The following is a 16,744-nucleotide window of genomic DNA, read 5'->3' on the forward strand; positions in this document are numbered from 1 at the left end:
TTTAGTTATAATAGGAAACAAATCTCAATGACGGGTTGAGAATTTTATAAAAAAAATGGGTAATCAAGAATTGACATTATTCTATCTTTCGAAAAAAAATATTGATCAAATTTATGTGTTTTAATTTAGAACTTTCAGAAGAAAAATTTAATTTAAATGAAAATATTATCACTTATATGTAATAGGAATCATGAAAAGTTAACTTCCTCTTTAACTAGCACCAGGTTTTTATGAAGTTTAAGATTTGGAAGAATTATATTTAAATCAATAGGTTGTTTCTTATCATTAAAATGCAATTTAGAGAAGCAGATGTAGATCAAATTCAAGTTTCAAGAGAGAAGGTTGATGAGGCTTAAACTCAAATTTTAATATACAAATTATTATTGATCCAAATCCTACCATTCTGCTTGAATTATAATTATTTCCAATTAATACGATTTGTTTAAAAGGTGATGTTAACCTGTGTTTAGTTATCAAATTCACTTCTAAGTTACGGTTTGAGTGTGACATAACTTCTAGTGGATTTTTTTTTATATGTAACATTTTTCTTTCTTTGCGCTTGTAGATATTCTTAAATTGGGTAACGCTTATGATCTTAACTTTATAAACGTTATCATTTCTTCCAATTAAATAGTACCATCCGCTTTTTATATTTTTTTTTACAAATAATATTGTTATCTGGAACACTTCATATCGTCATGGGTTAAATTATACTAATTATTACTTTTTAGTAATAGTTTAATCGGGTTGATTGGATCTGTATGTAGTATCTTCTGTTACTATGGAGTTCAGTGGGTGTTAATAGTTAGCGGACAAATATCGATTTACAAACACGAGAGATAAATCAGTCAATTACAAGTTTAATAAGAAGATTGCGCCTTTTAAAACTAACGTTAGAGCTACGGCTCTGGCGAACGTTACAGCACCGTAACAGAAGTGGCGCAATTTTAATTTTAAAAAAAATGTTTTAATATCAAGTGGCCATAGATCTGTTAGCTTGGAAATGACGTACGGTTTTTATAATTAAGTGGGCAAAATTAAGACAAAACCAGCTGTTAGTAGAAAACCACGATCTAGTTGCTGCTGGAAAGACATGGACGAAAGATTTCTTTTTAATAACTATTTATTGCATTTTATTATTATTAAACTTAAATTGGAAACCTGTTTTATAGAGGCTCAAAGTTCTAGGCCCTATACAGTATTTAAAAAACCTATATTCCACATAACTAAAGTGTCAGGTATATTGGCAGGAGTTAGGTCATTCAACTAATAATCAATTATTAAATAACAACAGTCATCCTGCTCGGTACAAAGCTGCAGGTTTTCACAAAATTGGCTCAAATAACCGACCTGGTAGATTTAGTAAGTTTGGTGATTACACTACTAAATGTGGAATGTTATAGATTGACTTGTATTAATGCCTATAAGGCCTATAAGGCTATGCTATGTACGATTAAACTCGAGTTGAACAATTTTCTGTGATTTAAGATATTTGAAGGGATAACAAAGTTTCTACAGTTTGTCTATGGATAATTTTTCTTAGCTAGAATGAAGTAATTGTTTTCGAAGTAAAGGATAAGCATCATCTCACCTAGAATGTTAATCGCTGGTTTTATTCTTCGCTTAATTTAAGTTTCCTTTTAAGAAAACTCAGTGTCTCGATTGTATTTTATTCAATTCCTTTATAGTTGCTTTAACTTGGACTTTTCTGATAATCAGTCAACAGCAAGGCTAAGATTTTTTTATTATGTAAAAGTTAGAATGCTTAACATGTCCTCTCGCTAAAAGAAGTAATTCTAGCTTTTCGTGGGAGATGTTTGAGATGTCTAACACATAGCCTAACTTTATTACTAGTCTAGCCTATAACCTATCTAAGTTTGGCCTGGCCTTCGTACACATCCTAGCCTATGCCTCTATACCATACCGTCAAATTATCTCACTGATCAATAATTACTGTTTTAGCTACTAAATGCGTTTCCTCTCCATTAAATAATCCATATTAATTAGCACACAACAAGTCAACAACTCCCACGAATATACTATATGTACTCTGCACCTCCACTAATATAACACTAAACTATTCATTGTCAGTGATAGATACGAGATGTGAACAAGTATTCAATAGCATGAGTCATCGATATTCATATACAGGTGTTTCGTAGTTTTTCGCGGGTGATGTTCGAGATTTACAACAGACATGTTGGCGCCAATATAAGTAAATGTACGTAACGTTATGTATGCCCGGTGGAAACAGTTTAAAAACTGACGTCAATTGGATATGTAGTAACGAAGGGGTCGAGGAAGTAAATAATACAACCAGGGCGGATCCAGGATTTTGAGAAAGGGGGGGCCGACATCCCGATGGTAGCACTTTAGTGGTCTGCGTCCTGGGGAGGGGTCTAAGGGGAGGGGTTGTCCCCCTCCCCCTTGGAAATTTTTGGTTGATTGTGAGTGCTTAGATGCAAAATGGTGAAACATTTCGCCAAAAACTAGAAAAACCAGAAACGTTGCAGACACGCTTTTTTGTGCACATATTTTTTCTCGATAGACACATATTTAACAACGCTCAACAGTGCATGTACAATGGATACACTATTATTGCGTCGATTCGTTTTTTCTTTTGCGCGAAAATTATGACACCAGATTCACCCCAAGAAAAAACATAAAACAAGATATATTCAAAGAGATAATTATGATATACTTTTAATGAAAGGGGGGTGTAGGCGGTTTTACACTATCTAACGCAACGTAGTCGCCAAGAACCTGAAGTATTTTTAAGGGAGGGCCCGATAATAAGCGGAAACGGATCACCGACCGAAAAAATATCGGAATTTGTGGACTATTTCTTGCTTCCTATTGTATTAAAACAAAGCACTTATGTGAAAGACACAAATCACATTCTGAAAATTGTGGAAGCCACCCCGTTACCAAAAGCAGTAGTACTTGCTACACTCGATATCGTCGCCTATACCAATACTCCCCAAGAGGAGGCATTAGATATATGTCAAGAAGTCTATGAAAAGGCGGAAAAAAGCGAATATGGAATAAATAAAATATCTTCCATATCCATGCGCAAACTAATTGAACTTATTTTTAACAAGAAACTGTTTCGAGTTCAATAACCAATTCTATCTACAAAAGATCGGTTGCGCCATGGGTAGCCAAGCCTCTCCGGAAATCTGTGATATCGTCATGCATAGACTGGGAAACCAGATTTTACCGACACATAATAAAATCTTAAAATGGCTCCGCTATAGAGATGAAATTCTATTGCTTTACGACGGTTCACCTCAGGAACTTGAACAACAAGTAAACAGGTTGAATGAAATTCACCGCTTCTTAAAGTTTACGTTAGAAATATTACACACCGAGGTAACATACCTAGATTTGAAAATCTTCAACGGTCCAAGGTTTGAAACCAATGGGTTATTAGACACCAAAGTCTACACCAAACCCACGGAAACCTTCCAATACCTCGACAGAAACTCTGCACACCCACTTGCCACTTTTAAAGGCTTCATTAAAGGGGAAGTCTTACGATACGCACGTCTCTGTAACAATGAGACTGATTTCTTACAGAAAAAGAATGCGTTCACAGAGAAACTGTTACTCCGTAACTATAAGAAAGAGGAAATTGCCTCAGCCACCAAAGGCATAAAATTTGAAAACCGTGGGCAATACCTCACTACCAAACCTAAACAAAAGGAACCACCAGGGCGTAGCGAAGGTTCTTTTGTTGGGGTTAGGGGGGGGGGGTGTGGAGGATTTGATTTGCCAACGGATCTGGAAGTGGTGACTGAAATGGGGGAGTGGTCTAAGGGGGTGTCCCCCTCCCCTTTGGAAAATTTTTAGTTTTGAAACGTCCTTAGATGCAATCTGGTGCATATTTTAAGTCAAATTTGGCACCGTAGAATTTCCATTTCGATATTATTTTTATGGCAGTCGGCAGAAGAAGAATTAATTGGGACCAATTATCGAACTGTGTTTTCTCTTTCACCGATCGTTGAAATAGTGAAACTTCGTGATGAAAATGTTCAGAAAACTTTCCGGTAATGAGAAATAACAACATTCATTGATATACAAGCGAGAAACGTTAAAAATTGTGTACAATTCGTGAGCCGTGTCCTTAAGTTTTCCACGGAGAACGAATGACATCTGCGATGAAACATTGTGAACAGAGGATAATAACAACACGTTGTCACACGATAGCACGACTTATGGGCTGGGGCCTGTACGGAAGCCTTTAATTCCATTTCTTTCACTGAGTTGCCGGCGATTCTGGCACTCGTCTAGCTGAGCCTGGCTACAGTAGCTATACTGACGGCCGTGACATTATCAGTTATTTGCCGAGAGGTTTTTAACTTTGCAGGCGTCGGGTGATTGGATTGGTGAATGAGTTTATCAGATGAAGAACTGGAAATCGAAATAACCGATAAAGAAGCTCCCGTTCTCCTTTTCTTTATTCAGCTTTCCTTCTTTCTTCCCCTTCCGCTCTCTTCACCTTTTCTCCTTTTGCCGACAGACCCAAATTTTGCCGACAGCGACCAAATTATTGGGGGGGGGGGGTGTGACACCCCCACACCCCCCGGCTCGCTACGCCCCTGCACGCGGAACTATCCAAACTGTTTCCAAAAGAACCGATTCTAGCCTACAAAAGGGCCCAAAATCTCAAAGATTTACTGGTTAACTCAAGGTTTCATACTAACGCAGAATCAGCTGACTCTCAAAGTTCACACGAAGCTCTTTTAGATGCTCTTATAGCTGCACTATGAGTCCATAAAAACTCGTGCACAGAAAATAGATGCATTTTGAGAACGAGACGCCCAGGCCGAATATAAAATATTCAAAGGCTACTACTGATGAAGCTCCTCCTATAAAGTTTGAGAGCAGAAACCGGTCTAGTTGGTCATAAGAACCTACACTAGTCTCTCCTGCTATTAACAGTACACTCAATTCACCTAATAGGTGCAATTATGTTTCACCACGAGGAGCATGCTATAAGTTCATGTTCCTCGGGCCCTCCCTTAAAAATACATCAGGTTCTTGGCGACTACGTTGCGTTAGATAGTGTAAAACCGCCTACACCCCCTTTCATTCAGATAATTATGATATACTTGCTAACTGTGCATTGATTTTCCCTGATAGTAATAGTCAGCACTATAGTACTGAGCCGTATCTAATTAATACGTGATGTCGCGTAGGCCTGATAATTGCCTTGGTTTCAAATTTGGAATAAAAACGATCGCGTTTCAGGGAAGAGCAGCTGGATATATATTAGGCTTTCTTTCACCAAGTTATGCCTATTAGGAATTTGAAGTACTCCCACATAAAAAAAAAAAAAACGCAACTGATTTCCAAAAAGGGTGGGCCTGGGCCGGGTCTGCCCCCCTGGATCCGCCCCTGACAACACAACCCAAGGGCGTAGGAACCGGGGTGCTGGGGCGCCAGCCCCCCCCCCCCCATTTTCATTTCCAAATGAGAAACAAATCTCATTTGGAGCACCAAATTGCATCTAAGGCCAGGTAAAAATGCAAAATTATTTTCAAAATGGAATGGGTGTTGAAGTGTGCTATATTGCACCAAATTGCATCTGAGGTCACCTGGAAATACAAAAAAAATCCCCCTACCCTTAGACCCCTCCCCCAAAGTACCTTCCTACGCCACTGACACAACCTCTATCAAGTAGATGGAGATATCATTCACATTTCCCCTAAGCGGTAGGGTGTTAGTCCGCCCCCACACCAACGGTTACAATGTGGGCCAAAAGCATTTTATGTACACATTCCCCCACTCTAATATCTGCTAGTGGATGCATAAACAAACTATAAACACAAAAGTTTGAATACCGTCTGTTTCAAATGATTCGAAGGAGTACATGTTTAAAATGAATATTAAAACCTACATGGAATAACAATAAAACAGACCACCCTTGTTCAGTCATACACATCTTGCAGACACACCGTGCAGACAAAACGTGTCAAATTACATATTTGTTTACAAATAAGCACTTGATCCTCATCATGAAATTATTAGAATAAATGTAACTACACAACTCTTTTTCATCCCCTCCTCTCCCCAACCATCTTTGTAATGAATTTCATTCCATGTCAGTGCTGGATTATTCAGCTGAATCTTTTCACCAGCAAAGAGAGTGTCAGGCAATCAAACGATGTTTTGAATTGCTCAAATCAAAATACTATGTCGACATTTCACCAATAATTTTAATAGTTAATTCAGGTAGCCCCCTTTTTTGTTCCCCATTTTTACTAAGTAAAATCCTCATAGAGATGAGTTTACTTTTTGAGATAAAATAGTTGAAATTAAATGAGAAAGAAATTTTGATTTCGAGAAATGCAATGGCAATTTCGAAAGAAACGTACAAGTTTTAGATAAAACGCTAATATTTTTAGATGATGATAAGTTAATATTTTGATCTAAAAAACTTTTTGGCAAAAAGGCGAACGTTTAAAACAAAAAGAGTTCGACATTTGTACCATGAATGGAATTAAAGAAGAGGTTGAAATAAAATCGAAGAAATTTTTAGATAAAGTAGTTTAATGTTGAGATCTCGATTAAATTACAGATGGCAATTTAAGACAAACTTGATTTTCAAGAAAAGTAAAGGATATGAAAATTTTGAAATTTTGCAGTGTTCCATGTGGGTCACAGTAATGACAAAATGTGTATTGTTTGCTTAATTGGGATGCCTATCCCGTCCCCCTCCCCAACCCATTCATTTTTGATCCCTTCGTACCAGTGGCGTAGGAAGGTACTTTTGAGTGGGGGGCTGAAGACTGATGGCCGACCTGGGGGAGGGGTCTAAGGGGAGGGGGTGTCTCCCTCCCCTTTGGATTTTTTTGCATTTCCAGGTGGCCTCAGATGCAATTTGGTGCAATATAGCACACTTCAACACCCACTCCATTTTTTAAAAATAATTGCATTTTCACCTGGCCTTAGGTGCAATTTGGTGCTCCAAATGAGATTTTTTTCTCATTTGGAAATGAAAAAGGGGTTTTCTGACTTGCGAAGCGGGGGGGGGGGGGGCGGAATGATACTTCCGCCCCCCCCCCCATATTTTTCACTGGGGGCTGGCGCCCCCGAGCCCCCCCTCCCGGTTCCTACGCCCTTGCTTCGTACGCCAATCAAGTGATTTGTCACATGTCTACATGGATATGGGGAAGGTGTAGAACATATAGGAGGAGGTACATCGTGTGGCTAATTTGTGTATATTCCTGATTAAGTGCATGTGCATTCATTGAGGGGCTGTATCGGTAAGTTTGCCTCTCCAATCATGTAAACGGATCGACTCTCCTGTATGGTTTAGTACCCAGTAACGTGGGTTCACATTCCAAAATTCTACCGATCAATTTAGAAAGGGGAATGAACCTTTATGGTCAGACTATAGGTGGCGAAAATTATGATGGTGTTGCTGTGGAGTATTTGAATGCAATTCTATCCGACTGACAACAATTCTGGGCCTGGTTAGACTATAATTTATGTCTAAACTTAAGGTTGTGCTAAAGAATATTAGTGTGAAGTTTAAAGACACATTGTACTGACCGATGTTAAAATCACTATTGTATAATTGCATGAAAAATCAGAAAATACAGTCTTGCTCTCGTCCAGTTACTCGGTAAATAGCCGTTGGGTGGATATGTTGCCAGTCCAGTTATTATTCCTATATACAACGATGCCTGACAAAGAGGTACACATTATATCATGTTACCTACATGAAGCCATTTACCACATGTATAGGTTGTCTACTACTTGAAATCGGTTCGCAGGACTAGGAGAATAAGACCCCTTCTCAACCCCATTGTTAATATAGGATTTCAACTGGGGGAGGGGGGGAGCAGATCCCAACTGACTTAGGTTGGGCCTACACTATTATATGGAAAGGCCAGAGTGGAAAGAAGAATTTAAAAACGAAGGAGGTCTGGTCGTTGGCTTGTTGAAGGCAAATCTCAGTAGCCCCGTCCTCTGAATTCTTTTTGAACATTGATGGTAATTGGTGCACTCCGAGGCATAATTAGACTACCAATCAGGTCTAAAATTGGCTCCATACACCATGCGGCTTTGCCTATGAACAGTGTTTTTGAAAAAAAACGGAAGGGGGCGGGGAGGGTTGTGCATCCGTAGAAGTACGTGGCATTCTCCTCAGCTGAATGGAACATTGCCTCCCACCTTCCCTTCTACCCAAGTGTATAATTTGGATTTTTTTCATTAATGTTGAAATACCAAAATACTTTCATGTCGTAATTTCAAAAGTTTTTAGAAATGATAAATAATTGACTTCTTTCCAAGCTTGTAGTAAAACAATATCCTGAAAATGCTAAGTATCTTGCTGTCTTGATGACACTTGTAGTGACACAATACTATCACGATAGATTTCACTAGTCGATAGTACGCCTTTTTCCATGGAACTTATACACTCGCCTCTTATCTTTGCTTTACTGGAAAGACACGACCATCATAGTAAAAATATGTTGTGAATTGTCAATAGGCCGTCTAAATTGTCATTTGTTGAGTTGCAGTGTAATAACTTATAAGTATCATATCTTTTCCATAAAACCTATAAGGCCGAAACATTTTCAAGCTGCTTTACAGGATTCTATTAACGCATCATTACCAGAAAATTGTCGAGATGCAAATGATAAATTTTGCAGCATATCGTTTAAGTCCTCACATTTAGATCTAACGAATTTGCCATTTTGTTGTAAATTGCTATTTGTCTGAAAAAAGAGGGGAATTTCCCTCGTGGCCAATGGAAACGACTTGAACAAGTCTCATTTTCAAAATCCAAACAACTAACGACACGGTATAAAGCAGCGTTTCAAGAACGGTTGTGACATTTACCTGTTTTTTTTGGTTTGATTCCCCGAAGCAACAGTACTGGCTTACTAAATATGAAGATATTGCAATACATTCCAGATGGTGAACATACTGACAGAAACAGACCTAGAATATTGCAATTGTCAAAGAAGAAATCCCACGTATGTCTTTTGTTCCTTTCAATTTTAATATTGTGTTAGGCTATGTACTGTACCCACAACTTTTATACAAGGACAGGGACATAACGTTGAAGTTATGGCTTAGGTCTTCTCTAGTCATATGTAAAGTGCAGCCTAACTTATGCCTACTAGTTCAATGGTTCTAGTTATAATATTCAATACTGGCGCAATGCCAGCATAAAGCGTGACCTAGGCTCAGCACAATGATATATGGTGATGCTAGTCTGTTACAGTGTTAGCTGGTTACAAGTTGAATGGAGGTTTTCCTCCCTCAGAATACTGATCATATTAGTTTATTGAAGTAGTGTTCTACACTTGCGAGATCATCCAACTGTCCGAAAGGTTTTAGTTAGATTTAGTCATAAACAGCAACTCTTATAGTACTCTGGAGTTGTTTCCTCTCCTGGGAATTGTGGATTTAAGTGCTGACCTGCCATTGAGTATTTAAGGTCAAATGAAATGCAAGGTTTTCCAGAGATTGAGATTCAATTCCATATCATATACAAGCATTATTGTAGTTTGTGTCACCCAAAATACTCAGTAGGGGCTATAGCGCCCTTCTCAAATTACTGCAGTGCTTAACAAGTTAACACTACTGTACCCTTACTGGTCCAAGACAACCCATTATTGGAACATATCCATAATTTCTGGGGTTTGTGCTGATAATGCTCATTTCCTATTGACGTATCTTCAGCTTCAATATCACTTTTGCATACTTTTACATAATTTACTTACTAAAAGTGTAGGGGTCTTTTACAGCTAACATGTGAAGTTGATTGCCCACAGAGACTGCTGTAGTGTCACGTTGCTATCTTAATGCAAAAGTTCCTAAGAACTTTCATAATAGCTTCAGAAACAAAACACTGTAATACTGTATAATCACTAAATTAAAAAGATCAAAGATTGGATCAAATTGGAACTGCTACCATTGGTTTTTCTTTGTTGTGAGTATCCTTTTGTTTCTGAAGTCGTCTGAAATTTCTGAACAACTAATTTGATTTCATGTTTCCCTTTTGATTTAGAAGTCACTGAGGCTCAAACGGCTCCATGATGTAATTATTCAACCGTAGGAAGAAACCCTCTAGTGAATATGAAGATGCAGACTGCACTGGATACAGGAGAGCAGGCAAGGGCGGCGGAACCGGGGGGGGCACATGGGGCACGTGCCCCCCCACTTTTCCTCAGGTTAAAAATGTGCCCTTTTTGTACATAAAAATTGAGGTGTCTCAAGTTAGCAAGAGGACAGGGAACCAGAATGAACACTCGGGAAGGGCCGTTTCCGGCCATCTGAGGGGTTTGTAAAACCAAAATTTTCTTGTACGCTCCGCGCCAACCGATGGTGGCGCTCCGCTCAGATAGTTGTGCATACAACTTTGCAAATCCTGGCTACGCCCCTGACTTTTAATGAATTTCTGTGAGTCAAACTCAAAGCTATTTCGAATGGAAAACATTTGTTAAGATATTAGCAATAAATAAACCCTAATTCGGAAGATTCCTACATTAGCAACTAGCATGATTTCACCCCATTTTGTCTCAAAAGAAAACTTGTTCCTTGTTTCCCAATTTGCACATTGGATATTGCAGTGCTAGTATGCATATTTTCCGGGGGGGGGGGGGGGCGTTGATGGAGTGATGTGTAAACGCAAATAAGATAATACAATAAGAGTTATAAAGGGTACTAAATACAAGGCTGCATCAGTCCAATCGAATTTCTGCAAAGTGCCCTTTGATGTCGGTGCCCCCCCAGATTAAAAGTGCTTCCGCCGCCCTTGAGAGCAGGACCTATGAACCTATCAAGCTTCTTTTGGTATCCTACAGTACACTTTTTGATGCACAGAGTTCCATAGGTTAGAATGAAGTAAATCTGGCTTGTTAACTTGATTCACCAAACTGCTGGCTAGCAAGCATAGTTAAGGAAGTTAAATTCCCCTGCCACTCTTTATCAATATCATGCTACAGTATAATGACATTTCTTCCTTGCATATTTGAGAGCTAAATACTGTTTAAAATTAACACATTTAGAGGGCATTCAAAGATATACAAGCACTGGCATCCATTAGGGTAGTGAGCACTTGCCTAACCCCCCCCCCACTCCCCTACATGGGCTACTGTACACTAGGGCTTCAATTTATACTTCATAGAATTAATAATTTTCTCTCTAACATACATGTACATGCATTAAACTTAGTAGAAGAGGACAAGAAGTCTCAGAGATGTTACAGAGCTCTTCTGAAGCACCTGGCTAGGGCTCAGATATATTTTCCACAGAGTAAAATCAGATTAAGTATTTCTGTTCCTGACATGTCCTCATGTGCTTTAAATTGCTAGCAGTTTCCAAAAACTATGTGAAAATACTGAATATTTGGAGAGCTTTGCAGTACCCTTGTAAGTCCAGCCACTATAAACAGAGAACACAATTGGAAATACAGTACTTCCTACTAATCTGAGTATATACAGCTTCCAATACAGAATTGTCACTTGCTGAGCCAGTCACTGCAGTTGGTTTAAAAATGTCTAATTGGTCTCAAAATTGATCTAACTTCACCCACTTGAGTACGTTGGCTTAATAGGGACATAAGGGGAAATATAAGTGTCCCCAAATTTCACAATGTTGACTTTTTTAATTTTATCTCATAACTATTTCAACTCAAAATTTTGAGGTTTCAAGTGTCTTCATCTGCCAAATTTGTGGAAAGAACTGGCCATATTGGATAGCTATTGACCAGCTGAACAGGGTACTGTATAAACCTTTGGTGATCTAAAATCTGGAAAGAGACCCCCAGAGAGTGGTGTAACTAGGTCAATGTAAGCAATGCAGTCTCCAGGGGCCTGGTGCCATTAAATGAAGAAAAATGATATAAAAACACCCATCCATCAAAGCTGACACACCAAATTAGATACAATTATCTCCTGATGAGTGGAAATTAAAAAGACATTCTGTCCTCAATAGGAAAGAAGGTGCGAAATTTCACAATTTTCTCACTCAAGCCCACACCATGCATGGTTGGCTTTGTGTGAGGTTTGACTCTCCTTTGGGAGCTCATTTACATCACTGCACCATACCTTAATATGCCACTTCCACTAAACAACGGACAATCCGGTTCAAGTTTGATGGTTTACTGGTTAATTGTTTTTACACTTACCTGGTTATTGGAATCTGAAGTGTACTTTCCTTCATCTGGATTTTTTTTTTTCTGTGAACGTCCATGTATACAGGGTAGTTAGCCAGAGACATACACATATCTATTTCTGTCGACATTATCAATATCTACTATCAGTAGAACTTAAATCTCATTAACATCATTTTCTTTTTCTTCCTTAGGTTAACTAGAATTATCCTGAAGCGAGCTATTGTGGGATCACCTACTCCACCTGTAGTTACCTGTTTTTGATGGAAGTGTTCATACTGAGCTGACAAAGACAATGAATGGTTCATCATCTGATATTTCCTCCATGTGATGGTAATCACATTAATGGTTAGTGTAGAACAGTGATAGTAATGTTTCAAGAACCTCTGGTAGATTTTATGGATAGCATTGCAGATCAAGAAATACTCTTTTATCTCCATTCACTCTCACTAAAAGAAATTTATACAAAGTTTTAACTCATCCACTCAAATACAACTGACAGAATTATTCCCTAGTAAGGACATAAAAATGATCGGATTCTTGCTGGATTAATCCAGTTTTTGGTACAGTATGTTTGTAATGAGCTTGCCATGACACAATACTGTAGCTGCCTAAACACCCTCTGGTACATTTTACCATTTGCCAAAGTGAAATAAAATTGCCTCCTAAGACTCAAATGAATAAAGTCTTCTAGAACTCCTGACACTCCCAGAATGGTAAGACTGGAAAACAACTTGTTGGTTTCTATGAAAGTAGTTTGGGTTACCTACAAATATGTCTTCTGTTTAGGTATTTATTTCCTTCAGATTAAAACCAAAAACTAGAAATACCATTTTAGATATTCTATATTGATGGAAACATTAAAGAAGTCAACTCAGACTTTATTGCTGAGCTATGTGTTAGAGGTATTTGTAATGACTACTCCATCAAATAAGAAAAAAACACCTTGATTAATTCAGGTAAGTCACACATAGGTCACACAACTATGGATATAATCTTGAAATGTAATGAAATTTGTTTGTTATGATGGTTATATACTGTAGCACAGTAGAGATGACTGTTTTAAGGATTTGCTTAAATGTTGGAAATATGATTCGAAACGCAATTGGACAGTAAAACACAAATCATCTCCACCTTTGATATTCATCTCAAAGATGTCTATCATACAGGCTAAAAATAATGGTTGGGTTTGCTTCTCCCTTAATTCTTTGATATTTTTCTCCACACTCCTGATAAACTGTCGCACACCAGTTCTAAGATCCACAATCACATCCTGTGGGGCTAAACAAGCATTATTCAAGTAGGGTGTACACAAGTCCAGTGACATTGAAAGCCAGCTACAGTTCCATGCCAATTGTGTCACCAGATCCAATTGTTTAAGTCTTTGTTATCCAAAGTTAAAGTATATCATTCTTTATCACATATTTCACTAGGCACTTAGCTGACAACTGTAGCCACTACCCAACCACACCCTCTCACACCAGGAGTGCACAGAGCAAAATGTTATGATATAACAGTACTATATATCAAATTCTGGAGATAGAAAAATATGTACTTTAACTCAATCTTTTAAATTACAGTGTCATCATTTCAGATATCCAATATATTCATCAACCTATAGTCAGTACAGTGAACCATCGGTTCCTTAATTATGTGACCAGAACCCTTCGTCATGTTTTTTTTCAGGCTCCATTTTTTTCAGGGTGTCTTTGTGTTAGCTCTTGTTTCTCAATTGAATATAAACCAGACTGGATTGCTAGTGGTATTTTGCCTAATGTTTTTATTGAAGATTCAATGCTTGTCTCAATTTCAAATTAATATTTCTTTGTATTTCAATTAGCTTGGTATTAGGTGAGCTGTATATACACTGTGGAAGCATTTTAAGACCTTGAAATCATCTTGTACAGTCTATAGATTTGTATTTTAGTTGCATTAGTTTCTTTACATTGTTATTATAATTATAACTGAGTATTTTTTTTTAAACTACAGTAGCATACCATATGTTTATAATAGCTGTGCTCTGTGTTTGCCACGGTTACATGATAGAATGCTTCTACTTGCAGACCGGGTGATTATAATTTACATTAATAATAACTTTATAACTGATGACCAAATGCATTTTGTTTTTTCTCATCATCAGGTAAACTGGAATTATTCAGTCCTGAGATCAGCCTTCTTAGGGATTTACCATATCCGGATTACAGCTTTTGGAAGAAATGTGTACAGTTTACATCAGCAGGGTAATGATTGTATGGTCCACCACCTGATTCTTAACCACACCCACCCATCCCCTTCTTCAATGAGAATACAAGTGTTTAATTGGATATTTTTACTCCATGATGTATCAGATGATCCCTTAAGGGAAATTTCCCCAACGGAAAGTCTATCATCCAGCACCCCCTTCCCCCACCCAACCCCCATCAATGCCAATCACTGCAAAACAAGACATAACACGTGAACAATCTAGTTAGAATACTGCTGAAGGTTGTGTCTTAAACTCAGGGATTACATCTCTAATCTTTCAAATCTGACCAATTTTAATGGTCATTAGACATCCATTGTTTCATTATGAAACAGTTCATTCCCATTTGAGCATCTAATGCTAATGAAGGCTTTCTGTTGTCACCGTCTCCAGGTTGAGTGGATATTATGTAATTTATGACAAGGTCCACCTATCCCATCATATTAAATAGTTGTCATGGATAATGATAGGAATTGAGTATTGCACTATGACAAGCAACAGTTTATGATTCTATCACAAAAGATCGTACAACACAATATGACAAGTTCTTGTAGGATTCAGCATGTTATGTCATTTGAAATCCGTAGTGCATTTGTATTCTTTTTATGTTCTTAAAGTTATCGTGTAATGTAGTAATTCTGTTAAAAGGGGGGGGGGGTGGCATCAGGTTGCTGTCTATTGGCAAAGTTGGAAATGAAGTTACTGGGAAAGTTGTGAAAGCAAAAATAACAACATTTATATAATAGAGCAGCCTCTGCTTCACACTGGTATACCCAATATTTGACAAAAGCAATCCAGACCAGTAACTATGCCTAACTTGGCTATTTGGTGTTCATACAAAGATGAACAACTTCATTGGCCTGCTGCACCAAATAACGCTAAAAGTACCAACTTAGTAAGTGTACTGATCAATTTAGTCTTATCCAAAGGATTGCAAACATGTTACCAATGTTAGCCTATTATTTTGTTTTGGATAAATTTTCAATAAAATGACTGAACTTGCAATTATAGAGTTGTTTCAGGGACACAAAATCATCATAGCATTAGCTTGTGTATCTCTGAGCAATGGAATAACTGTTGAGTAAATATTAAAAAGACACACTCAATAACAAAGGTTTCATTGTTTGCATTAAAGCATATCTAGTTCTGATATTCTCAATATACAAAAAGTGACAACTGATTCTTATTGTCTTTGTCTTTATCTCCTCGTTAGGCAAATGTGGATTAATCAGTCTTGAGATGGTCTTTGGGGGTCACCTTATGCGGATCTTGCACAGAATGGTTTACAATATATAGCTGATGGTAATGGTAAGTGTATAATTATTGTATAGCAAGACTGGTAACTAGCTGGGCTGTAGTTATAATTAGATTTGAGTCTGGGTAGAAAGTGACTTTGTTACTGCCTAATCCTGGAGGAACAGTAATTGTTTTGAAACTTGCTTGATCAACAAACTCCCTAAGGGCCTAAGGGAAGATAAGGTAGTACCCAGTCTTTACAATGTCGCCACACTCCTCTCTATTAACCAGCCTCACTTCCACAAAAATGTAGTAATGTACCTACTTGAGATTATATCCTCTTGATATAAACACAAGATTTGCTGAGGCTAAGAAATATATAAATAATTTAATATTAACTATGTATACTGCATCAGGAAGTGAGTCAGTGTTATTTACTATGAAGCCTACAGTATGTGCTTCCACTTGTTTAATGTTACATATGTAACAATTAAGTCTTTGTTAATAAAATGTAGAATCACTAACTGGAACCATATCTCCCTTTGAACATTCTAACATTTCGTACCTACCCCTCTCAGTGCATCTAAAACTCAAGAAAATTGATATCAAATTTAAATCTGGAGATAATCTAGTCTTTATGCCATTTTCCAATGAGGTATATAATTTCCATTCTTACCCATTGTTTAATAGTGTTGATAGATTCTCTTAATGTGTTTTGTCTAAAGATGTACATTATTTGCACTTCAGCTATAGTACTGGCCATTCAAGAGATATTTCCATCAAACTCAAGCACATGTGCTTTCTACATCTATTTTCTGGTGCAGATAGCTCAAAAATTTGGTAGAAAACATCCAGCAATTGTTAAAAGTTGTTTTATTGGCAAGGGGAAGGGGAAGGGGGGCTTCAAACTCTTCGGATGTAACATCAGTTACCACTACAACTGTTGTAAATAACTAATTGTATTGATTAGCTCAGATGCTAAACATATTCTTAAAAAGCAGCTAAGGTGCTTTGAATAATGATATTAGTCCTGTGCTGTAAGCTATGTCAGTCCAATAAACCCAAATATAAAAACAGAAATAGAAAACAATGTATAGGCTGCCCTTAGAATACAGCTATGTAAAATA

At 37.6% G+C, this 16,744-nt stretch overlaps 3 protein-coding genes across 15 annotated transcripts in view; 2 read left to right on the plus strand and 1 right to left on the minus strand.

The window, feature by feature from the left end:
* The window catches only part of LOC139985117 (NLR family CARD domain-containing protein 4-like), a 468,217-nt gene that overhangs the window by 276,305 nt on the left and 175,168 nt on the right, over positions 1-16,744 (minus strand). The gene's annotated exons all lie outside the window — the stretch shown is intronic.
* The window catches only part of LOC139985143 (uncharacterized), a 272,368-nt gene that overhangs the window by 229,983 nt on the left and 25,641 nt on the right, over positions 1-16,744 (plus strand). The gene's annotated exons all lie outside the window — the stretch shown is intronic.
* Positions 8,812-16,744, plus strand: part of LOC139985145 (uncharacterized) — a 162,988-nt gene continuing 155,055 nt past the window's right edge. Inside the window, exons 1-3 of one of the 2 annotated variants that reach the window (XM_071999402.1) lie at positions 8,812-8,993; positions 10,034-10,137; positions 10,791-10,858. The gene's annotated coding sequence lies outside the window, so the exon portion shown is untranslated. The remainder of the gene's footprint in view (positions 8,994-10,033; positions 10,138-10,790; positions 10,859-16,744) is intronic. The other variant, XM_071999403.1, reaches the window with a different exon arrangement.

Source organism: Apostichopus japonicus, chromosome 17 (assembly GCF_037975245.1).
Source record: "Apostichopus japonicus isolate 1M-3 chromosome 17, ASM3797524v1, whole genome shotgun sequence".
Lineage (NCBI taxonomy): Eukaryota > Metazoa > Echinodermata > Holothuroidea > Aspidochirotida > Stichopodidae > Apostichopus > Apostichopus japonicus.